Source organism: Aedes aegypti, chromosome 2, assembly GCF_002204515.2.
Source record: "Aedes aegypti strain LVP_AGWG chromosome 2, AaegL5.0 Primary Assembly, whole genome shotgun sequence".
NCBI classification, from domain to species: domain Eukaryota; kingdom Metazoa; phylum Arthropoda; class Insecta; order Diptera; family Culicidae; genus Aedes; species Aedes aegypti.
Genome location: NC_035108.1, coordinates 97,075,021 through 97,102,092, shown reverse-complemented (window position 1 = coordinate 97,102,092; position 27,072 = coordinate 97,075,021). Strand labels below are relative to the sequence as shown.

Below are 27,072 nucleotides of genomic sequence, written 5' to 3'. Positions count from 1 at the left end.
CAGAAAGAAGAAGAATTAGCTTTGTACAGAAATATTCGTTCTGATTCTTAATGTTATATGAACGATATGTAGAACAATCTAATTAATTCCATTAATTCCTGTAACTAAAAGTAATTTTTATTCCAAATACAATCCATGAAGTATAAGAATAATGATTCACAAGATCATAAACAATAAAAGTTTGCTTTTGTTAGATGCATTTTGGCCTTTAATAGTTTTGAGATGGCGTAAGAGTAGTTTATTTTAGCAGTTGAAGGATGCCATTTGTATAGCAGATTTATGTAAAATATGACTGAACAAAATTTTTAAGGATTATGTTGTGAGTTTACTGTTTATAAGAGTTGAATTATATGTTTTACAATTATTTACTTTTCTTAATCCTTTGTTCATTTTTAATTGTGTTGTAAAATATAGAAACCAACACTTTATAATTAAATATGAGTCGTAAAATTAAGACATTTGATCATTTATTTTTCAAAAAAAAAACAAATTTCAACATAAATTTATCACAAATTTCTTTGAATCATGACGATTCGATAGTTTTGTGATGTTCCCAACAACTTTCCACGATGTGTGGAAAATTCATTTAATGTTTACATAGCAAATGTTTTGTAGCTTGTGAATATTTGTTTGGACTTTTTTGATATATTTTCTTGTTTTTCCTGTTATTGTTGATGTTGTTCCAAAAAAATATTCATGCCTGATTGTTGAACATAAATTGGTTAATAAAAGTGCTGAAAACACAAAATGCCTCAGATTTATATTTATACTGGAAATAAATCCAAAACGTGAGTGTCCAAAGTAGCCCCCGGAATCAAAAGTAGCCCCGTCTGACGGTACTTTCAAACAACATAATGTGATGTGGTAACCCTGAAAAATCATAATCCAGATCTCTGATAGAACGATTTTCTGTGTACTTGGTTCACTCTGACTGAACCAAAGACCACCGTTCAGTTAGTTGGTTCACTCTGACTGAACAATTTCTAGGAAAATAATAATCATTTAATGCTTGCATTGTCAAAATGGGTACATATCTCTATGAAAAACGATTATCAAGACCCTTCGACATCAGTATCGTAAATTCTTCAATAATTCATATCGTCAATACCGAAATCAGTGGCATTACGATAGCTTGATAATTAAGGTTTTGCAGGGTCAGAGTATTGAAGGTCAGAATTATTCAAATATGAGTTCAATCAGAGTGGACCAAGAGAAAATCTAGAGTACCGACCAAAATATACTGGTCCAATAAGCGGGATCTAGCACATTCCATACATACACCATAGATCTGCCATAAACTTCTATCGGACTCTGAAATTGACTGAACAAATGCAATAATCAATCAGTTTATTGCTTTTCAACATTTGGTCCACTCTGTCTGAACATAAATTGTTGCAATTTCTGACCACCCATCCAAATATGGTAAATGGTCAAAAATCAAATTCAAATGCACCGATTTAAGTAATATTTATAAATATTCTATCTATAAGTAAAAGAATCATTCGATGTCGAGAAATCTGACAAATCTCTTGAAATGTTTTTCATTTTCTCACATTACTCAGCGCGCTGATCATTTTCGCTGATATGGTAATAAGCACTTGGTCCACTCTGACTGCACACTTTTATCGATTTTTATTGATCATCCAAAGTAAATTAATTACATATCTTTCGCAGTTTACAACATTCTTAGAATCTAATTAAAGTGAAACGGAGGTAAGGTAATTTCGCATCTAATGAGAAAATTATCAAATTTTCCCAAGTTTTGTACTTGGTCCCCTCTGACTTAACGCCGACCATATTTAAAACATTGATTTGTACTTACAATACCTTTATTCTGACAATGCACAATTGGGTGTTCTTCTTCCCTCTATTCTTCAACTCCAGTCGTTCTTAATCAAATCATTTCTCGTTCCTCCTTTTCCATTTCCAATATTTGTAGCTCGAATTTTGGTCCCCATTTGAAGACTCCCCAACGGAAATTTCGCTCTCCTCATTTTTATAAATTTCATCTAGTTTCTTTTTAATCTTCTCTCTGTCTTTTGATAGCTCCTCCCAACTACTTCTATTCATATTCTGAAACCTTTCAAAGTCCTGATCTAATGATTTTAGCCATGTTGAGGATGGTCTGCCTTCTTTCTTTTTGTCAAATTTCAACTTATATGCTAACTTCAGTGGATGGTTTTTTCTCTAAGTCTAACATTACCAAAATAGCTTATTCTTCCTACTTTAATTCTTCTGTTAATGGTTTTTCCGTCTAATAATTTTCTAGCATTGAATTTTAAGTCTTTTGGTTTCTTGCAATATTGATAAATATTCCTGAGTATAAAGTTTTCATAATAACCAATTTTTAACATACTTTTCTTAGTCATAACAGACACTTTAGTTACGTATAACAACGACGGTGCTATCACGGTCTTATACATTAGCTTTCCTAATTCCAAGCTTGGCTTAAAAGTTTTGCAAAATTCTACTATTATCCTCGATGATTTCGCTGCATTCAAACACCTTTGCTCACATGTAAGTTTATGATTTAACGTCGCAGTCAAACATATTCCTAGGTAAGCTAAACTGTCGCTCACTTTGAATACCTTATTATTTAGAAGAATTTTTTTTGGGTGTTGAGCTCTATCATTTGGAAATCTAATCAAAACCTGACTTTTGTCGCGATTAATTTCAAGACCTATTTTCTCTAACTCCGCCTTTCTTCTAGCCATAATTAAAATGTCATCTGCAAACACTAGAATTAGTGGAAGAATCAATTGATTAATGCCCATTAGTTTTAATTCTGGGATTTCTGCAACTACTTTTTTGAGATCATCTTGTATTAAATAATTAAAGAGTAACGGTGATAACGGACATCCTTGTTTAATTCCTTTCCCCCTTTTAACCTCTGCTGAATATTGATTCTCCCACATAATTCTAGTAACCTCATCTTTAACACAGCTCAGAACTCTATCTACTAATCTCTAAGGAACTCCTGAATCAATCAAAACTTTTCCTATCGACTGTAGCTTCAAATTGTCAAATGCTTTACTAATATCTAACGCTAGAATAAAGAGATCTTGACCTGAGTTCCAATATTCCTCCATCATTCTCCTAGCTACAAATATATGGTCGTCTGTTGACCTGTTTGCCGTGAATGCTGCCTGATGTAATCCGGGTTCACCTGCATATGTTCTTAACTGCTTTGCTATCTATTTTGCATATATCTTATACACTACATTACACAGTGAAATTCTCCTAAAGTGATCTGCTTCGGAAGCTCCTGAATTCTTAGGTATTGGTATTTGTGTTGATTTCTTCCATTGCTTCGGCATATCATTCCTTATGTAAACTGCTTTGATAATTTTTATTATTCTCTCTAAGGTTTCCTCATCTGCAGCTGTAATGTATTCGACTATCACTCTATCTGATCCTGGCGATTTTCCATTACATGCTGAGAACAGAATACTTTTAATCACATAATTTGTTGGAGGATTAGGCAATGGAGTGTTCAGCACAAAACTCTACTTTAGGTCCCTCACATGTCTTCAGTATATCTTCCCAAACTCGCGAGCTAATCATGATATGAAAATATTGTTTAATATTGGTCCCAAAATGCTGCCTTCAGGAACTCCAGCTCTTACGGGAAGTCTTTTAGACTTGGAATTCTGTTAATTAACCTAAAATGTACGATTTGACAGATAACTTAGGATTATTCTAAAGTTTTTTGATTTCACAATCAAAACTTCATGCCAAACACTGTCAAATGCTTTTTCTATGTCTAGACGGACAAGACCAGTAGAATAGCATCCAGATGTGTTGGAACAAATCAAATTCGTTAAACGTAAAAGTTGATGAGTGGTCGAATGTCCATGGCGGAATCCGAACTGTTCATTGGCAAAAATTGAATTTTCGTTGATGTGGACCATCATTCTGTTCAAAATGACCTTTTCAAAAAGTTTACTGATAGAAGCATGCTGATTGGACAATAACTTGAGTCTTCGGAATAAGTCTCCTAGGAATTTTCTTATTCGATCTCTTGATTGAGAATGCTTTCGAAGTCCTGAGTAACTTGATTTCCAATTGGACTAGTGAGTCCTAAAATTAAATTATGCGCGCTTTCAAACTGCATAGTAAGTTTTTGAGCTTTCAATTAGTAATAATTCTGAGTTTTTTTTTTCAAAATTTATCATTATTTCCAAAAGGACTTAGAGCCAGGGTCCAATTGAGAAATTCAATGTTGTTTTTTATTTTCAAAATTTGTGTATATTAATTGAGTAAAATGTTTTTTAGTTTTTTTTTTCAGATGCTGCCATATAATTTCCATAGCAGGATAGCGAGTGCGTTGAGATGACCTTCTCCTACGTTTTTAAGATGAGATGGATCAAGAGTTCAAGATCATCATCTGTTAGCACGGATTCGAATTTTTCTTCACTTTTTAGTATTGCGATGCCTCTTGCTTCAACAATTAAATTAGTTCAAGTTTCGAGAACATTGTCAATATCTAGTTTTGTATGCAAATAAATGCTTGAACTTGATTGGCCGCCCGTGGATGCTACTCCAGTATCGCCAGATCAGCTGCACTTGCACAAAGAACAAACCAAATGACTGCTTGAGACTTACAGACACCCTCAGTGTATAAGTACTGGTGATCTTCTATTGATAGACATCAATGGCGCCTGCCACGTCAGAATGCAGACCAATGTGAGGAAGGAGGAGGAAATGATGTTGCACTCATACTGGCCCACTGTAGACCGTGGAGTCCGACTGCATCTACGCCAGTTCATGCGGAAGTGTGAAAGTGTATGGATTGGGGGAAAGGCATGGCAGAGAGGTCAGGCGTAAGGAAAGGCATGCGCGTGGAAGAATGGAAGCGTTAGGGGAAACGGTTTCTCGTCCGTCTCTGGTTCTAGCGTTTGATATGAACGAATAGTTTGAGTGTGAGTGTGAGTGAATGGAAGATAGAAGCAAGTGAGAGATATACAACTACAAAGTACGAGGAAAGGGGCGGGCCTGGAATTGATCTCATAACCTTATGCTTATGGAGCAGAAGCGGTAACCATTAGACCACCAACCCCGTCAAGTTTTCTATGCAAAGAAAAGCTAACATTAAGATTACTTTCGATGTATGTTTCATATACTTGGTTAGCATTGTTTTTACGTAAAAGTGTAGAACAACATTTTGATTCAAGTGCCGAACACTGTGATCTTTCTGACTCATATTCCGAGCACTTGATTCAAATTCCGAGCAGCACAAATAAACCATTTTCAAATGAATAGTTTCTCGAACTAGAGAATCATCACTATTCCCGAGGTATAAAATAGATTATAGATGTTTGAATTGAATTGCAATTGCTTGCCATTTCGAAATAATTTGATGATATATTTCAACGAAACATTACAACAAAATCGCCATACAAATCCCGAGTGTTCGGAATATGAGTCTGTTCGGAAATCGAGACAAAACGGTATAGAAGTTGTAAAGTATGCGTGACACGTCCAATTAGTGGTATTTGCTCTAATTTTTGTTTTTCCTATTTCTCGCAAACAATTTTTGAAGGTTAAAAATAATCAAAAAAACACACATTTGATTTGAGGCACCTCCTTATCTCAACTGGTTTTGGAAAATTTGACTGGTAGCTTGTTTTGGCATTGCAATGAGGAATATGGGGTGACTGGTTGAATCTCTGACTATGTAAAATATAATCAAAACTATGGAATTACGACGAAGCCGTAAAATTTGGGTTTCATTTCCCTGGTTACTCATAAAATTTCAAGAATTTTGTCGCGAATTTCTATTGTCCCTAAGGATGAGGATTGTAAGATTGATCCCGCTTTCCTCGATTTCGACTCATTACGTAATTCGCCCTACCTACGCCACTAATTATTTGAAAATATTTAAAACAAATAATAATTAGAAAACTATTGATTTTTTGCAATCTTGGTGCCCATTTATGATAAATGTCATCATTTTTATAGCGCAAATAATATTGGAAAAATTGAAAAAAAAATTAATAATATGATACAAATATTAAAATAGCCAGGCCCACTGTGCAGACTTGGGCTTGAAGATAATTAAAAAAATCTCGACCATCAGGTTATTCACGAATGAATAACATGATGAGCGAAAACTTTTCAATTCTACTAGAGAGGAAACGTACCAACCGTTTCATTGATGGGAAATAGGTAATCGTTGGAAGTGGCGTAGCTAAGATAATGAAATCACACTTCATTGCTGTTTATTATTCTCGCCATGGGATGAAACACAGATATTTTTGTTTCGTATGCCCTGGCTCGAATGCCTTGGTCTAAGCGCCATTACTCGCTCTTTGAAACGAAAACAAAACTTTATCTGATCCCTCTCCCTTTATTAGTCAACCATTTAAGATCCCCAAATTTACTACATTGTTGAAAAGATAAGGATAAATTTAAAATCTCTCACCAAAGTTGCAGCTCAGCTTCAATCTGTATACCACAGCAGTAGCGTAATTCATCCGCAAATTCACACCAGAAGGTTGCCAAATCATGATTGAATGGGTCTTGTAGCGAACACGCATTTAATTTTTTACATCACAAACTTAATCACTTCAAACTTATTCTCATTCTGCTACAGCTTAAAATTGTTTCGCAAAAACCCCTTCTATAGTCGGCTTTCCACATCTCGATGTTCTACATCTCGATATCTCTCCCTATGTTGATGATTGCTTCGGTCCCTTCGTTCTGCATATATTTTCACTTTCCATATCTCGATATTCTCCTTATCTCGATATCTCCGTATCTCGATGTGATTTTCGTTCTCGATTTTATCTCCGTATGTCGGGCATATCGGGCATTATCAAAGGATACTGGATTAGATTTTAGAGATTTTTACGAAGACGTCCCTTCGACATCGAGATGTGAAGAGGCGACTGTATTCATAGAGTTCTTGTCACCAAGGACGAAAAAAATCATGCTCACTTACTCAATTCACTGACATTTGCCACCATCAAAGTAACCGCACGACCACCAATATGATTATACTTATGAAGATTGCACAAAAATTGATGAAGAAAACAAACAACGATGCCCGTGGTGTTTTTGATTATCAGATGCAGAAGAAAATTAATAATCAATGAGATTCAAAATTGAAAATTGATTATCAATGAGATTCATATTAATTGAAAAATATGCTGCTATACGGGTAATGATCGATCCGATGCACGAAATCGATTATATTGACGCGTCTTTAGTATGCCTCGTGCAAAAATTACAACTTCCCGAAGCGGAATGTAAAAAAAAAGTCAAGCTGGTTAGAATGAATATCATTTTTTTGTTTACGATTATCACAAAGCGGTTGAGTATCAGCAGGTTAAAACGAAACTGACAATCTTGCATCAAACGCGCTTTGCCAATTTTTGTTGTAAGCGAGGGTAAAAACAAATAAAAATCAACGAAGATTCTACCCATTAAGCGGCAATATAGGCAAGGGTAGATTGAGTATTTTCGTCCCTGAATGTCACACATAATGTTAACTATCATATACTCATGATTTACTCAACACAGTTGACAACTGCTCTCTGAACCGGACAGACGTATTTACACATTGCTTTTTCGTGTCAAGTTTTCGCGATTCCTGCTGTGCTACATTTTGCAGTTTGCGCAAGATGCCTCCACACAGGAACAATACTCTTGTAGTGGACTTTAGCGTCCTACCGAAACGACCCGTGTTGGATCAAGTGGAGGAATTCCTCAAAAAAGTGATCAAACTCGACATGGCTGATGTGAAGAACATCCAACTTCACAACCTGAAGAACTGTGTGTTCATTGAAATGAACAATGCAGGAGTAGCTCCTCGGATGCAGAAACAACACCACTTGCAGCATGCATTCACTCATCAAGAAGTGACGTACCGTATTCCGGTATATGTGGATGGGCCCTCTACCACCGTGAGGATCACTGATCTCCCACCACAAATGTGCAATACCGTCATAACAGACCACTTACAACAGTACGGGAAAGTGATCTCCATCGAAAACGAAGTGTGGAAACACTATTTCACGGGTATCCCAAATGGCGTTAGAATTGTGCGGATGAAGATGGAGAAACCGGTCCCAGCGCGTATTGTAGTGGACAACCACAGCACATACGTGAACTATCCGAACAATAACGTTCCATCGGCGGCTAAGCAAAAGCAATCGCAAACGACGTCAATTACAGCAGAGCAAACAAAAACCGACAAGTGCGGCAAAACTGATCCACCATCGGCTCACACCGATACAAGCGACGATGATGACGATGACGACGACGACGACAGCAGCAACAGCGAGGACAACGAACAAGGTAACCAAATTGAAGCCACAACGGAACTTGAGTCTGCAAAGCGGCGGTTGTCAACCGAATCGAATAATGCGACGAATGAGGAGAACGAAGCCAAGAGATCGTGTAACCAGGGCGGTCAAAAACCCGAATCTGAGTGGAAGGTGCACAATACACGAGCGAGAAAAAAGTGTAATAAGTGAAACGGTATTGTAATGTTGTGAAAGAAATAAAATTCATGACACGAATGCACTCATTGAGTGTAAAGTGTCTTTAATAAAACAAAAAAAAAAAAAAAAGATTTACTCAAAACTTATCAAAGCAGCCCATCGCATTTAAATACAAGGTGCAAACTTCACTATCACTATAACAGCACGAAGTGTACAAATAATATGCGTAATTTTTTTCACCTTCCGGATGGCACCGGGAAATTTTTTCGAATGCCAAGGCTTTTTCTAACTATTGATTTTGACAAAACATTACTGATTCTAACTCAATGTTTCTTTAAGGGGACACGGGAGACCGTGTTATTTTCCCTATCGTTCGTCTCACTCTAACAATTATCATCAAAACTTTGTGGAAGCAAATCTGGATTTTTAGTGAACCGATGGAGCTGAAAATTTATCGGGTTGTGCACTACATATATAGAATCATAGTGATACATTTTTCCATCGATATATGGAGTGGTTCTTGGGATTTGCTTTTTGAAATGGATAGGGTGATTATGATGACGTCCCGTGCGGCCTTAATCCTAAGATGTTTCCTAGTTTCACTTTAATTTCTTTCCCATTTGATTGTTACACTAAACTGGAAAGATGTTTCGTATTGCAACACTTTCGGATAAATTTTCAACTCAAATTTACTTGCTTCCACTGAATATCAGCATTTATTTACACCAATTATTCCAAACAAGTAATAAAACATACAATAATGTGGCCACTTGAAATCATAAAACACTTAGTTCACTCAATTCAACGGGAGATCTTCCGCTGTTATAATGAATGACCAGCCGTAATTCGGCTGACTGTGGATCGCGATCATTCGAATTTTTGCCTCACTACGAATAAAAAATGGTAAAAAAACACTCAAACAAACAAATGAGATTTAAATTTTATTCTGTTCCATGCAATGAAAGTACGACCGAAAATTACAATTTTCAAAAATAAACCAACACACAGCCATATTTTTTTTCCAAATCTCAATCGATTTTTGTTATATGGAAGTTATATTCGAAGCACCATGACATTAAAAAAATATTTTAAATTGAGCTAGAAATTTTAAAAAGACACTCTTGCCTTTTTCGAATTTTTGTCCAACGCTATTTGTAAATTTTGCGAAATTTCATTAGGAATCTTTTATTTTATGAATGGTGATGATAAATTTGATATCAAATTGTCATCACGGTGTCTTTGTTGAGTAACTTTATTACAAAAAAAAAATAGGTATGTCTGAAATTTCAAACTAAAAACAATTAGACTTTGCTCTTTCATGTGCGACCAAAATAAAAAAAAATGGTAGGGGGATCCAGAACATTTTTTTTTTATTTTGTGTAAAGTATTTATGGATATGTGTATTTGTACCGACGCACATTGCGTTGAACGTATGGAGATACGGGACAAACTGCAAGATCAAACCATTTGAATACCTTGGCATGGAAGGTAAATTTGTTCTTGGTCAAAAGAGCTGTAATAAGCATAAATGACATATGATAAACGCATAATCGCCAAACTGTCTCAAGCTGGGAGCTAGGCACAGATACTACACACGAAATATTGAACAACACTTTTCCAAACTGCAAGATAACTTTCGCTCACCAACGACAATCAAGGAAGGCTTGGGAAAAATCGCTATTTTTCTTTTGATGTGTACCTGCGATCTATCTGGACAAACTTGGAAAAAGGGTCATAGTTTTATGTGCATTTAATTTTAATTTTGATTGAGAGAGGAGACAGCTCACTGGCAACTGGCTTGTTTTCTTGGATTCTTTGATTTCTTCATCTCATGTTTGGGTTGCGCACAATGGTTCGGAGAGCACAAACTGGGCCAAAACCATTTTCATATCCTATTTGTTATCAAAAAGATCATAAAATTAAACAATTTCAATAGCAATTTGAGTCCAATCGACAACATTTAAATAATCAACAAATCACATCCAGTTTAAGATTGACCAAATTTTGACGGTTTTTCACGCTCTGCCCTTCGAATGTGCGGTTTTCTAGTGACATTTGATGACAGGTTCCCTTGAATTTTCGGAGCTCGCAATCTAAGCCAGCTGTCTCCTCTCTCTCAGGAAAAGAGTAAAAAGATGCGTGTTTCAGTACTTTATATTCGATCAAATTAAAAGGTGCTATCGTGGCATTGCTTTCGGGTGTGCAGGAATTGATTGTCAAACTATTGTTGTCAACTTTGTTGAAATACAAAAATAAATTTTGATCAATTACGCGCTTTTCTCATGTTTGTCCATTCTTTAAGATCTGGGCTCACAGTGACAGTTCGTGACAGCAGAATCTCGGCTCACTATGACGTACATAAATTTTGTATCGGTTTCTCCCTCCTAGGTCTCAAGCATCATTATAATTATTTTTTACAAAAGCCCATGAAAATCGTACTTAAATTGGTCATAATGATGTAAGAAGTTATTAGGAAAAATTTCTCGCATAACTTATGATCTCGTCCTAAGGTGCATAGAAGTCAAACCTCGAATTTTCAAGAGCACAAATCCAGAGAACCTGACAACCTATTACGTTGACAATTTTATTGATTGGTCGCCACCAGCGAGTGACCAGTGAGTTACCGGTTGTCTTCTTCTCTGGACTTGTACTTTTGAAAATTAGAGGTTTGGCTTCTATGTATATTCACCCTAAAAACCATTGGTAACCGAGTGTGTAGCTCGTTGTTATTTAGCAGAAAAACAGACCAAAATAAAAACTATCACTGCTGGGAAACAGAAGAGGATCTTCTCTTCATCGTAGCATTGTGAAATATGGTGTTAATCCATTTCGTTTGCTCAGTAATGGTTTTTAGGACGAGATCATAAATTATGCTCTCTCTCTTTTTACTCGTATATACAAAAGTGACTTATCCGTCTTTCAAACAACACAATTTCAGTTATTCAGTTATTTACTTACAGATATACATACGTACATTCACTTATATATACATCCAAACAATTGTACATTAGGGCGATTCAAATTTTAAAATTGTTTGAAGATCCAATCTCCCATATGCTCCTTAGCATCCTTATCCTAAATATAGTGTTCTGTGAAATATTTAGGTTTCTAGGTGGTGGCCCAAAGACAATGTAGGTTTATATGGAAATTACTATGAAGAAATTTTTTGGAAATGTTTCAAACACTGTAATGTAAGTAGAAACTTATCATCCCATATTGACTAAACTCATTCTTCAAACCTTTATTCAAACAAAGGTTTGAAGCTTAATGAAGGATGTTGCTGAAGAAACAAATCCCTTTGCTTAGCTAAGCTTTTTTTGTTTGGGATGTTTGCACATATTTGCAGGGCTATAATCCCATATTCGATTAAATAATAGCATACAAACTCATGAATATCTCTTCTGCTATCCGTCGGATTGATTTCTCTGTACATCAAATTTCTTTATTATGGTTTGAAAAATGAGTTTTTACAATGGGATAATAAGTTTGTACTTACATTACAGTACAAGCGTGTATGGAACATATCTCAAAATATATTCAAAGTAATTTACATATAAACCTATATTGTCTATGGACCACCTTTAAATCACCACCTAGAGAGCCGAAAATTTCACAGAAAACTATTTTTATAGTAAGGATGGCAAGGAACATATGGGAGATTGGATTCTCAAACATTTTTAAATTTTGAATCGCCCCAAAGTACATAAACACATAGATACGCAAATACAAACATATGTGCAAGTCTCTCGAAATCGATAAAAAAAATTACTCTAGACCCCCGGCCGATTTTTTTGGTTTTTGCAGCAAATGAACGCGAGAGACCTAGACTTTATTGTGGTGAAGTTTCAGACTTACCTATTTTTTGTAATTAAGTTGTCCTACGAAACACACCGTGCCAATTCTTTAAAACCAAAACAAATGAGCCAAAAAGACAACCAACTTGAAACTAAACGATTAGATCATTTTTGATTGAACCTTGTCATAAAAAATCTCAAATTTGACTAATTTCGCGTCAGAAGCCAAGTTTTGCAGATTTCGTGACTATTACAACAAATCATCCAGTACCGGTATTTAACCAGAAAAACTTCAGTATCGTTGAATCGGTAGAGTAAGGTGGGGCAAAAGTTCGACCTTAGTGGTATAATCCAAGTTTCCAGGAAAACAATAGCAGTTAAAACAAAACAAATACCATATAGTGAACCTTTAACATATTGGCTATAATTTTGCTGAACAAACTTGTGTCCAAATATTTACCCATTTTTAGTTATAACAGTTTCAAAATTTATTGTCTTATTCGAACTTTTGCCCCACCGGTGGGGCAAAAGTTCGCTGGCTAAAACATTAAACATCGATCCTTTTATGACAGGCATACTTTACACCAGCCGTAAACTTAAGTTTGCCGAAAAATACACACTAAATTTTCATCAAAAAATTGCCCAAAACCGGGTTAATTGTAATATACTCAAAAATAACAGTTTTTCTCAAAACTAATTGGAAATGTAAAATTTTGATGACAGTTTTCACACGATCAGACAAATTTAACTAAATTTAAAGATAATATGTGGATTTTAGGCAATTTGAAAATTTTTCCGTGAATTTATACATGGGTCTAACTTTTGCCCCACTATGGGCCAAAAATTGTTTTCAAGCATTTATGCAAAATCTAATACACGTCAAAACAACCTTATGATAGGCCTAGAAATGCCCTTACATAAAATATTGAAAAAGATTTTATCTTCAATTGGTTCCATGCAACAAAAGTTTGACCAAAAATTACAATATTTACGTCGAAAAACAACAAATAGCCATAACATTTCCAAATCTCAATCGATTTTTATGATATTTGGAGTAAAAGTCTCTTACTTGAATAGCATTTGAACCACAATAACATTTATAAGATTTGTTTTTAATTGAGCTAAAAATCTTAAAAAGAAACTCTTACCCCACTCGAACTTTTGCCCCACTTTACTCTACTCATCAAAAGGAGTCGTTACTAGAAACCCTACTACTCATCATATGCATAACTTCATTTCAAAGTTTTTGTTTTTTTTTTGGCAACATTAATGAGAAACGGAATTGTAGAACCATGACGTAGACAAGACATGCATACCATAACGTGTCATAGAGACTCAGATTTTTATTCGCAGCTCCGAAGCACGTGCCAATCATGCTTGCAATATGCTGCACTCGGATCGCACCACAAAACGGACGTGAGAGCATGGTGGCTAATGAAATAAAAGTACCATTTCGCCATTCCCTGAATCGTACATCCTCGTACAACTAGACAACCGCATTTCAACTCGACGACAGGCGAAGTGTAGTTTTCAGCATCCACGCCTTGCTCTAGATTGTTGACTGGCCACTTGTTTTTCCCGAGAACCATTAATTCTCAGCAAAAACCACTGACTTAACACGATTCGATGACCGTTGTGTGTTGGAAAGCTGCATCCACCGATAAGGTCATGACGACTAAGGAACAAGACAAGTTGTAGGCGTTGTCGGATGGGAAAATGTGCTTAATCTCGACGATAAACTTCCCCACAGCGGGCACTGGGACTTAATTAAACGGCTCATCGTGATATTAAGGTGAAAAGTTAGTCTTGCAGGCAGAAGTCCGCAAAAGGAGACGCATGGTAGTTTTCAAAGTGGTAAACATCGTCATCGAGTATCCGGGTCCAACGTGAACTTGGCCGAGCGCCAAAACGATGTTCAGCTGGCGTCATCTCAGCATCTCACCAAAACCACCTCGACTGCGTCGGTGTCTGTTCTATGGCATTGCTGCTGGTGCAGAGTGGCAGATGAAGTGAACCAGTGACCTATTTAAAATGGCAACACATCCCAAGCTGCCCCGGAGTACAGTGCCAGGGAGAATAACGCGAGAGTTGTACAGTACTGGTAACAAATGCGAGCGACTCGACAGCAACGCCACCCCAGAAGTAGATATCTACAGGAGAGGCATAAGGAGAATCTGAATCAGCAGACCGCCAGCCAACCGACCAGAAGATGATGACGGCAAGCAACTGACTGACAGACGGGTGGTTTCTAGCGAAATATTTTACGATGATGGTGGAATAGTTTTTGTGTGAGTGTCTGGGGTTGTGAAGACTTAACTATGAGCTGATGCCACCGCCGAGCATAGTATGGTTTGAGAAAATTTCCATCTCGATAGATGTTTCGTAATCATTTGTTGTCATTTGCTCGATTTTACGATCCCATTTTATGATGCGTGAGACAATGGTGGAAATGGCTTACCGATTGTGGGAGAGTCTTGAAAGGAAGAGAATAATACATTCAATTACAAGATTGTTTATTTCTCCCGACAAGTAATTTATGGAATTAATTCTTGAAATTGAGCCAATCGAAACCTCTGCTATATGCTTCGTCTAATCCTTGGTTTTATGTAAGCCGCAAACTTCGTGAAAACAGATCTTCGGAGCTACATACGTAACCAGTTTCAAGCTCAACTCCTTTTTAAGTTTTTTTTTCAATTCTTTAATCACTATAATTTTAATCATTCCATTTATTTCTTATATCTATGTGCTCTTTGTTGAAAAACACTATCATCCTAATTTAGTTAAACTAAATAAGGCATTTATTAACAGATGAGTGGATTTCACTTGCTTATAAGAGAGACACAACGCTTTCAATTAACTAATTAACCTGAATGTATAACGCATTAATCATGGCCACGAAGTTTGCCATGATTTTTGTCTAGAATTATTATTAATTTCATTGGACTCAGTTATTTAATATTTAATTAGAACATTTAGAGCCGTCTCAGGCAATTTTTAACCGTTTCAAGCCATTTTAGAGTCGCTTTTGAGCTGTTTTATGTCATTTTAAGTCATTTCAAGACATTTTAAGCCATTATAGACCATTTTAAGCTATTTAATCTGTTTTAGGCAATATAGGCCGTTTAAGGCCGGTATAAGCCGTTTTTAGCAGCTTTAGGCCATTTTAAGCCGTATTATACCGGTTTCAGCCGTTTTAGGCCATTTAACAGTTTCAAGCAATTTTAGGCCATTTTAAGCCATTCATTAGACTTTTTAAAGCGTTTTAAGCCGTTTAAGTTCATTTTAAACTGTTTGAAGCCATTTAAAGCCTTTTTTCAAACACTTTTTAGCATATCGTTTAAATCCATTTTAAGCCTTTACAAGCTATTTTAGTCCATTTTAGGCAGTTTTTGACTATGTCAGGCTATTTTAAGCCATTTCAACAGTTTTAAGCCGTTGTATGCAATTCTTAACTGTTTAAAGTCTAAATAAGCTGGTCTAAGCCATTTTAAGCCATTGGTAGCTGGTTTAAGCCGTTATAGACCATTTTTGGCCATTTTTGGCCAATCCAGATAACCAAAATGTACGTATAACGAAATCACCTGGAGGCTTTGTATGGGCAAACTTTCACTCATAAGATGTCGCGAAAAGGCCTTCTGCGTACAAAAGTGGAGGCAATATGCGTGCATATATAATGCGATGAATAATAGCATACAATGCGAGTGTAAAAATATTCTACCGAACTAACCTGTGATCTTTTGCGACTTAACTTATGATAACAAATGTTGATTTGACAGCTGCCACGGATTTATTCGACTTACTTTGTACGAGTATACGGGACGAAACAAAATGTACAAACGATCTCAGGAAAAAAGTGTTTTATGCGAGGAAACTCATCAATCTGACGAGTTTATCCACGGTGTTTTGCGGGTTTGATGTAATTAGCATGAATAAACGAGTTGTAACGTGAACTTTCATGCAATTTCTGGTTGTCTGAGAAGCCATTTTGAGGCATTTCTCATCCAATTTATAGCCGTTTTAAGACGCTTTAAGCCGTTCAAGACCATTTTGAACCGTTTAAAGCCATTTGAAGCCTTTTATCAGCCACTTTTTTGCTGGTTTATGTCGTTTTAAGCTATTTCTAGCCATTTTAAGCCATATTAGGCAATTTAAAGCTAATTTAAGCAGTTTTATGCCGTTTCAAACCGTTTAGGCTGGTTTAAACCGTATTACGCCATTTTAAGCCGTTTCATGCCATTTAACAGTTTAAAGCCGTTTTAAGCCATTTTATGCCATTTCAAGCTCTTTTAAGCCGTTTTATGCCATTTATGGCTGTTTTTACCTGTTTTATGACATCTTAAGCCATTTTAGACCATTTTGACACCGTTTTGGACCTTTTTAAACGGTTTTGGACCGATTGAAACTGTTTCATGCCATTTTATCCTATTTCAAGCTGTTTTTTAGCTGTTTCAGGCCATTTTAGGCTATTATAATCCATTTCAAGTCGTTTTAAGCCATTTCAAGCCATTTTAAACATTCTTTTAGCCGTTCAAAGCCATTTTCAGCTTATTTTTTTAGCCTTTCTAAGCCGTTTTTGGCCTTTTTAAGCTCTTTTATACTGTTGGATTACAACCTCGAGTCACATCAAGTTGCCCACGATGACGTTATATCGACAATCAGATTATCCATACTTACACAGAATTACAGTTTGTGTTGAGTAGCAATTCAGATGCTGTGACTGTGTGTATACAGCGTTCAGATAAGACGTAGAAGTTCTTCGCTATTGCTTTATCTATCGATCTAAAAAACTACATACGAAACAGTGTCAATTGGTCCATCATAGTGCAAACACACAGCCCGCATTGCTCGCGATTTATTTTCAATGTTTATTCTCTGTCGTGCTAATGTCGTAATTCTTTAAGACCATATAATTAACCATAAATATAATTTTAAGTTGACAATAAACCGTTTTTTGTGCATGTGAAACTAGAAAAGTGCTGTGCTTGTTGATCGATTGTCTACTGTTTTACCGGTCATAGAAAATTGACGAGAAGAAACTCTGTTGGTCCTCTGAATTTTGACTGAGCTACGAACATATACAAATAAGCCGTTTAAGGTTGTTTTAAGGCATTTTAAGCCGTTTTAAGTTATTTTTGGCCATTTTAAGTCATTTTAAGCCTTCTCAGACATTTGGCCGTTTTAGGCTGTTATAAGCTGTTTTATGACAGTTTTAGCCATTACAGAGCATTTTAACCTATTTTAAGCTGGTATAAGCCGTTTTAGGCCTGTTTAAGCCATTGCAATTAGTTTAAGCCGTTTTAAGCCATTTCAAGCCATTTTAAACATTTTTTAGCCGATTAAAGCCATTACAGGCCGTGTTAGGCCATTTTTTGACCGTTTTAAACCATTAAAGGCCATTTAAAACGGTTTCAAGCCGTTTCAGGCTATTTTGAGCCAGTTCTCAGCCATTTTTAGCCGTTTTAAACCATTTGAGCCCATTTTAAGCCGGTATGGGCCGTTTTATGCCATTTATGGCCGTTTAAAGCTATTTTTATCCGTTTTAAGCCGTTATGGATCTTTTGTGGCTGTTTTAAGCTATTTTCTGGCACGTCAGGTCGTATTTGGTCGTTTAAAGCCGTTTTGGGCCGTTCTAAGCTGCTCTAAGCCTTTTTAAACTATTTTGGGACGTTATAAGCCGTATAGATCCATTTTTAGCCATTTTAAGCTGTTCCAAACCATTTTTTAGCAAATTCACGGCCGCTTTTAGCCGTTTTTGGCCATTTTAAGCCATTTTTTTAGCCATTTTGGACCGTTACCTGTTTAAGCCGTTTAAGGCCGTTTTCAGCCGTTTTAAGCTGTTTAGAACCGTTTTCAAGTTGTTTTTACCAATTTTGGGCCGTTCTAAGCTGTTTTAGGCCGTTTTAGGCTATTTTGAGCCGTTTTAGGCTATTTTGAGCCGTTTTAGGCTATTTTGAGCCGTTTAAAGCCATTTCAGGCTAGCTTTAGCTATTTGAAGCCGTTTTTTCAGACAGTCGAAATACATTCTTGACGAAAAGTTTTTCGGGCTGAATCAGGACCCCTTGACTCGATGCCACTTAATGTTTGGTAACACTAACCGCACGGCTACGAGGCCGTCTTATGTAATTAAAAGCATTTTTTTAGCAGTTCCATGTCGTTTTGGGCCGTTTTAAGCCTTTTTAGGCAGGTTTAAGCAATTTAATGCCGTTTAAGCAGTAATTAGTAATTAGCCGTTTCAGGCTATTTAAAGCCGTTTTAGGCTTTTTTAAGCCACTTCTTAGTAATTTATCAGCCGTTTCAAGTCATTTTGGGCCGTTTTAAACCGTTTAAAGATGTTGTAATCTATTTTTGGCCATTTTAAACAATTTTAAAGCGTTTTAAGCCGTTTAAGCCGTTGTAAGCAATTTTGGGCGGTTTGAAGCTCTTTCAAGCCGTTTAAAGCCGTTTTATGCTAAGTTCAGACTAGAGCTTATATCACGTAATATAGGCTTTCTTGATATCAAATGTCATACTTTTTATTTTCAGTGAAAACTAGATGTAAGGTTTCTGATATCAAGAAAGCCTATATTACTTAATATCTAGCTCTAGTCTGAACTTAGCATTAGGCCATTTTTAGACATTTTAAGCAATTTTAAGTCATTTTAAGAAGTTTCTAGTCGTTAAAAGTCGTTTGAGGCCATTTTAAACCGTTCTAAGCCATTTCAGGCCATTTTAGGCCGTTTTAAGACAATTAAGACCATATTTAACCGTTTTAATATATTAACCTTAGGCCGTGTTAGGCCATTTTAAGACATTATAGCCAATGTAAGCCTTTTAAAGCCGTGTTAAGCCGTTTCAGGCATTTTTAAATCGTTTTATTTCAAGCTTCTTCTCAGTCGTTTTTAGCCGTTTTGAGCCATTTAAAGGCATGTTTAGCTAGTTTAAGTTATTATAGACCATTTAAAGCAATTTTAAGCCATTTTATAGCTGTTTTGGATCGTTTGAAGCCATTTTGAGCCGTTACAAGCAATATTGGGATATTTTTAGTCATTTAAAGCCGTTTTGAGCCATTTTAAGCCGTTTTAAGTCGTCCAGGTTATTTTTAGCCATTTTAAGCAATTCTAAACTATTTTAAGCAATTTAATAGCCGTTTTAAGCCAGTTTTAAACAATTTTAACGGCGTTTAAGTCATTTTAAACAATTTTTTAGCCGTTTTAAGCTGTTTCAGTTGTTTTAGGCTATTTTATGTCGTTTTAAGCAGTTTTAAGCCATTTTTAGCCGCTTCAAGCCGTTCTGGGCCGTTTAAGACCAGTTCAACCCGTTTAAAACTGATTTAGGCCATTTTAAATCATTTAAAGCCGTTTCAAGTCGTTATAGACTATTTTAAGCCACTTCCCAGTCATTTATTAGCCGTTTTTGAAGCCGTTTCAAGCTGTTCTAAGCCATTTTAAGGCTCATTAAGCTATTTTAAGCTGTTTCAATTCATTCTAGGTTTTAAGCTGTTTTAAGCCGTTTTATGCAATTTTTAGCCGTTTTAGGCCGCGATCAGCCTTTGTAGGCCGTATTAAGCCGTTTAAGCTATTTCAAGCCGTTTTAGGGCATATTTATTCGTTTTAAGCCGTTTCAAACCGATTCATACCGTTTTAAGCCATTTTAGGCCGTTTCAAGTCATTTTGGGCCGTTTTAAGCTGTTTTAAGTCGTTTTACGCAATTTGAAACAGCTTTAAGTTGTTTTGATCTATTTTAGGCCATTTTCAACCGTCGGACCGCCATTTGGGCCTTTTTAAGTCATTTTAAGCCGTTATTAACAGTTTTGGGCATTTTGAGGCTGTTTTAGGCCATTTTAAATCGTATTAAGCAATTTTAAGCCATTTTTTGCCGTTTTAAGCCGTTTAAAACCGTTTTAGGTAATTTTAAGCAGCCTTAAGCAATTTTAAGCCATTATTTAGTCGTTTTTGGCCGTTTTAAGCTGTTTTAAGCCGTGTTTTAGCCATTTTGAGCCGTTTTAATTCGATTTATGTCATTGTAAGGCGTTTTGGGCTGTTTAAAGCCATTTTAAGGCCGTTCTAGGCTGTTTCAACCCGTTATAAGCAAATTTAAGCTATATTATAAGCATTTCAAGGCATTTTTGGCTGTTTAAAGCCATTTTGAGCCGTTTCAAGCCATTTTTTAGCCGTTTCAAGCCGTTTTGGATCGTTTGAACCCATTTTGAGCCGTTTTAAGCCGATTTAAATCATTGTTCCTCATCGTATTAGTATTGTTCTTTTTCCTGGCATTTCGTCCTTACAGGAACAAAGCCTATATCTCAGCTTAATAAGTTATAAACGCAGGTTATTTAATAAGATTTTTTTATAATAGTGACTTGACGACGTATTTAAACGTTATGAAAAAAGATCTAGTTATCCGGATGAAACGTATATGATACGATATCAACGATGTCACTTATTTGCAATCATATTTGATGTTTACACTAGTAAAGACCCTGCCCACGATGTACTATATTAAGAAGATGATATATTCCGAAAACTGACAGCTACTTGACGACGTCATTCCTATCCACCTCGAACAAATTTGCGACAAATATGATCAAGTGGTTCGGAAGGTATATGATACTATAGGAGTGACGTCATATGTTTACAATCAAACTTGATATTTACATCAGTAAAAAGCCTGCCTGGTTAATTTTTAATCAGTGACCCTGCCTTGTTGATTGTTGTCGTGAAAGAGAGTAGAATAATACTTTTTAGATAGGTAGAACTATCATATCCATATTGGCAAACGTTAGCATATTACTTATACTTTCTATGAACGAAATTGCTGAAGAATGTTTGGAATTTTTTGCAGAAATTCTATTGCTAAAAATTACAACCAAATTCAATTACTCACTTGAGTAACTTCCTTAATTATGCTTCGAAGAATTAGTTTGCACTTTGAGTGATAAAATTTAACTTTACTTTGATGTACCTACTAAAGAGTTTAGAGCATTTTCCATTCTACGTAGAAATTTTCATGTAAACCTACTTCTGGTCCATCTTTTAATCTCCATCGAAAATACTTGATATGCAAACATTTTTTTTCTGGTGTGGATAGTTCTAATATGAAGTACCGGTTTGCCTCGAATTCCAAGCATGACTCATATTCCGGACACTCGACTTTAAACAAAGATTTTTCAATTAAATCTACGAAATTTCTCCACAGAATTGTCAATAATTAAACAATACGAATCCTCAATATCGAAAAGTATTGGAAATAGAAGCATTTTAGGCTTTAAAATTGCCACTGTTCAGAATATGAGACATGTTCGGTCTGATAGCATTCTCTTCGTGAATTATTAATTGATCTACCGTGCGTCTCCAAGAGTTTCAGTAAGTCATTTGTTCATGTGCGTTCACTGTGACCACCTATCCCCAAACCACAGACACGGCAGAACATTTGAGTTTAGTTCCACTGGAAGCAAAAAAACGAGCTTTTCAAAGCGAGGAACGAAGAATCATCGTCGTATAGTTTAGTAGACAGCAATCGCACCTCGGCTACCCCTATATGGAAACTATCGATTTTCCATTGTTGATTTTGAAACGATTCACCGTTTGCCGTCGCCGGAAGGTGGTTCGAAAGCGGAAGCGTTCAGCAAGCAGCAAGAAGGAACCATTTCTACGCGCTCTTGTTGGTAGGCTCTGGTGGGACTGCCATCTGAAAACCTTCAGCACGTGTATGGAAGAAACTTGCAAAATCATTTTGCGATCCGATTATCACTGACTGGCAAAGTTGCGACTGGAGTGCGCAAGAGGATGCTTGAAAGGATGTCTGGCATCTACCTTGAGTTGGCAGTCGTGTACCATCAGCTGAATTGAATGATTGATGAACGAATCTGTTCCGCAGAGTTGTTGAATATAAATGCATATGTCATGAAACTTTTATACTGCAAAAATTATTGAAAATTACGGTCAGTGTGCATCGTACACAAATTCTTTCTGCTTACGAAAGTTTTGATACTACGTAAAATATCTCTTCGGTAGATGCTGAAAGCCTTAGTAACAGAACTGGATCCATTCCGGTGCAATCCAGTTCAACGGAAAGCTTACGGCACGCACAGAACGAATAATCATTATCAAATCTAGCCATCCATTTCTCGCCACCTGTCAGGATCTCTCCTCCCACGCAGTAGCGTCCACCCGGCTAATGCCCCCTCATAAAGAAGAGGCCAAATCCTCACGGCGCCGCGTTACATTTCGTACATTTCGTGACCCACCAAAAATCAAAACCAACCGGATATCACGTAGTCAGTCTACCGATTAATTTAATGACCCTGTCGGACGACTTTGCCCGGAAACATTGCACAGTGGTACAGGAAGCAGATTTAGTTACGAGGAAAGATGCATGTAGAGCTTTAGAATTAAACTTTAGATTAAAACTGAAAGTTATTCGATCATCATTTTCAAGCGGTTTGGGACACATTTGAAGTTTGGTTCGACCTTTGTATGAAGACGCGCCACTGTGCGGCGATTGTTTACGGTGCTGAGCTGTATGTTAAAAGGATTGGAATGGAAGCAGAGTAATTTACGGGATGTCTTTTCCCTTTCCCAGACGATGGACGACCGATCGCCCGATAGTGAGAACCCTGTCCATCCTCATCCTCCTCCCTCAGATAGGTAGCCATTCAAGCGTGAAAATTTATTTCGTTAGTTGTGCACGCCGATGACACGTGTGTGGGAGTTTAGGGTAGCATAGTGATAGAGGGGGAAGGAGTTCTATCGATTGAATATTTTCCAACATTACCTGCTGTAGTGGTCGGGGAAATGTTGTATCGGCGTGGGAAATTGCAAGCTGACTTTTATGACAGGCCTTCCGAGTGCCTATTAGTTGTACACACCTGAAAAGAAGAGGACAAAGGAAGACCGTGTTTAATTAGTGGTGAATTAACTAGGAGGAAATAATTATATTCATGCAAATAATGTCAATCTTAGACAGCTGTTTTGATTGAAGTTACTTTTGTTCAAATCCTTCATTAGTACTTTTTTCCTTGTTAATATCATTTCAAACAAAACATTCATTTATTCATTTCTTATATCTAGGTGTACTTTGTGAGACAACACCATAATCTTAATTTAGTAAAACTTAATTAAGATTCCATTAACATCTTGTTAACAACATATTGAGGGTATTCACTAAACAGCGTAAAGCGCTGAGTAAGTCATGTTAAATTAGTTATGGTACCCCGGGGCAAGCGAGAATTGGCTGCGGTCCACACCGGGCCCCGAGAAGTTGGATATGGCTTGTAGGAAACTGACAGTTAGTAAGAAAATGAGCATAGCAAGCATCCATTTTGATGGAGACTTGAATCAGTGATGTATAGAAGCCCCTTGATTATCCCTTATTTTTAATACTTTAAAGCTAGGTTTAGAATGGGCCGAGCAGCCCGGGGACCGTGGCTAAGACCTCTAAAATGTTATGTAAATTATTTCCCTAGTTGCTGTTCAATCGATTGCACGCATGAGAGCCATAGCTAAAAACGGCCTTGATGTAGGCTCAGATACCTATTTTGAAGATGTTGAGTCTAATTACGGCTTTGAATTTGTAAATATTTATTTGGTGAATTCTGATTTCAAATTAAATCTTCCCAAGTTTGTGGGCTGCCAAAAATCAAGCTTGTACACAATTTTTCACGATATGAGCCATTCCCATCGCCATTAATTTTAAAATTGATACAGAGACTTTCTTAGAGGTATCTGCCTACATGAATTAAAGGCTGAAGGTGTACATTTTTTAAGATTTCAAAGTTTGAAATATTTTCAAAATCATGAATTTTGTTGAATGATTAAACCAAAGAGTTCGATTTGTTAACACTTCAGTCGTCGCGCTGTTGTATTTTGTACTACACTGTTGAAAATACTTCGCTTTCCATTCACAACAGCAGCGTGATGGTTCTGACGGTGGCAAATCGCGCGACGACTGGAAGGTTAATTTACTATTAAGGCTGATGTAAATATATTTTTGTATGTCCAAGACTACTTGGGAGGCCCAGGGCACTGAAAAATATTTAGGTTACAAACTTGGGCAAAAACAAATAAAAAACAAAATAATTAATTTCACATATTTAAATATTCTTTTTTCCTCTTTTGAACAGTGACAAAAAAGTAATGTTACGCTCTTCATGTTTTTAGGTTGTCATTAGGATCTTTAACTTAGAAAACGTTAATATCATGATAGGGTACAATACAAATTTGTGAGGAACTTGATGACATGGAAGAAACAAATATTTGCATCTTTCTTACCTCGAACTCAATCCTTTAGAGACAACTAAAGGTATTTCTGCTATGAATGTGGTTGCTGCTATGAATGCTTCTCCAATGATTTGTTGATTTTTTTTTTCTGAGAGGTATTTTGATGATTTTACGATGGGATTTACTGAACAAGCATACTTGATATACATACGGCGACGCGAAAACCGAACTAGCTTGCTTGTACCTTCAAATGCACTGCCCAGCAAACGAAACGCGTGGCAGAAAAATAGACGTCTCACTGGCGACGCGAAAACCGAAATAGCTTGCTTGGACCTTCAAATCAGTGTTGGGAAACTCGTGCTCACGAGTAAAAAATACTCACTCTCGTACTCGTTTGCGAGTAATACTCACGCTGTGAGTCACTCATTCCTTACTCTAACTCACGCGAGAGTATGACGTCATAACTCACTGCGAGTATTACTCACGTAAAGAGTAATACTCGCAGTGAGTATGACGTCATTACTCTCGGTGAGTGAGCAAGTTACTCTTTGTGAGTATGGTGAGTAACCAATTTCCATAGCAAAATAAGATTGTACATAAGTATGTTCTATACTAGGTGGAAGACTGTAAATGTAAATAATTTAAAGTGTTTACAGCTGTTGTCGACTTCAGTGTGTATTGTGATATGCAGTTTTATAGTATGGTTGTTTAAACTATACCGAATTCAGACCCAGTTTTTCAAAATGGATAAACAAGTTATAATGGCGAAAGTCCGGTTGTGTTCAAATACTTTCCAGGCCAATTTATTTCGTTTAGTGGCATAAAATAAATACTGTTACTTTTTCTGAACGCGTTTATGCTATTGATATTCAAAGTTGAATTGAAATATTAGTAAAAATGGAATAAGGTACCGTGGGGCAAGTGGGTAATGGAAATCGTATAGTTGAGATTCTTCAAATTCTAAAGACTTTAAATTGAAATAAATGAGGTCGTCTTTATTTTTTAACTTAACTCCCACCAAATATAAACAGTATGCTAAAATTGATTTTTATGTAAAAATGAAAAAAATACAGAAAAAGCTCATGCAAAATGTTACTTTTCACTTGCTTCACAAGTTTTTGAACAATAAATTGAAATTTAGTTATATTATTAGGCGTCTTGTTCCTTAGGTAAGTAACATGTAAACAAAGAAAATTTTATTCTTGTCAATTCAATTTTATCCTGTTCAGTTTCGGCTCTGTAGAATTTTCACCGGTCGTTATTTGTTTCAAAGAAAGTCGGATATGACATAAGATAACTCTTCAAGAGAAATTATTTTTTGGAACGGAATCCTTCAATAGTGTTCGGATTATTTTTTGTGTGGATAGACCCATACCCCATTTTTATGTTTTGGACTAGCTTTACATTTACATTCCATGAGATTCCCGTGCGTTCTCTTATATTGCAACTTTTCAATCAACGTTTTCCTTTCCAATCTCTTTTAGAGAAGTTCCATGATTGGTAATAGCTTTTATCGCTTTGAGTATTGTGTTTCTTGAATTTAAAGCACGTTCCGATTTTCTATGATAATTGCGAACCTTGTTTACTAATAGCTACCTAAAAAGAAAACACAAAATCAATCTCTAATGAGAAACTTTTTACTTGCCCCACGTGATTAGAAAGTTGATGGTGTTTTAATTTAGTTATTTTTATGTCTAGGTCGAATTAATCCCAAAACTTTTATTTTCAGTTTAAAACTGTCAGAGAGTACAACTTAGATGTGGCACAGAGAATTATCTTCTGCAACTTTTTTCTACTGAACATATCAATACAAGATTGCACGCCACCAACTTGTAACGGAGTAATAGTTGACAGGTAGACAATCTTTCACTCTATTATGCAATAATGGTTGAAAAATCGCAGGAATCTCTTATCTATCGTAATGCTCTGAATGGCCTCAAAGGTTTACGCATGAGTTTGAAACGTGAATACATATATTCAGTAAAATATTCAAATTATTTTCACTTACCCCATTTACCCACTTGCCCCGCGGTACCTCACATAAATTTGGTTTGCGATTGGCATCTTGGCCATTTCATATGTAATTTCGCTTTTGAATATTTTTAGCTAACCTTATGTAATTTTCAAGTTTGTTCTAGAAAACTTGTATGCAACGTTGCCGAATAAAGATTTCTGATCAGAAAAATGTTCGGAATTTATTATATTTTGCTTGGTTTCTATATATATACTAAATGATAAGTTAATCCTCATTGAACCATTATACGGGCCTCTGATTATTGTTTGGTCATTAATGTTATGTGGTAATAGCAAGTTTGCATAATTTTTCAATATATAATTTTCAATAGCGCTGTTTAAGGAACAGACATTTAAAAATGTATCATTTTCAACGTTTTATCTAGTCCCATAATGAATAAAAAATAAATTAAAAATAATTTTCTGAAATATTTTTTTAACTTCTTTTGTTTGATTCTATCTAAGACATGTGACACCTGACTTATTGTTAGATTTCTGCTCCTCTTTTATGATCTATGTGTTGTCAGAAAACCGAAAAAAAGTGAAAATTGAAAAGCTGGTGCTGAAGTTGTCGCACAAAATATTGCTGGCAAAGCTGTTTGGCAGACCAATCAGCGGCTT

General features: G+C 36.1%; 1 protein-coding gene across 2 annotated transcripts in view; it reads right to left on the bottom strand.

The window, feature by feature from the left end:
- LOC5571599 (protein encore) overlaps window positions 1-27,072 on the bottom strand; it is a 267,851-nt gene that overhangs the window by 195,934 nt on the left and 44,845 nt on the right. The window contains exon 2 of one of the 2 annotated variants that reach the window (XM_021841628.1): window positions 22,994-23,087. The exons of the other annotated variant lie outside the window; for it this stretch is intronic. The gene's annotated coding sequence lies outside the window, so the exon portion shown is untranslated. The remainder of the gene's footprint in view (window positions 1-22,993; window positions 23,088-27,072) is intronic. 2 annotated transcript variants of the gene reach the window in all.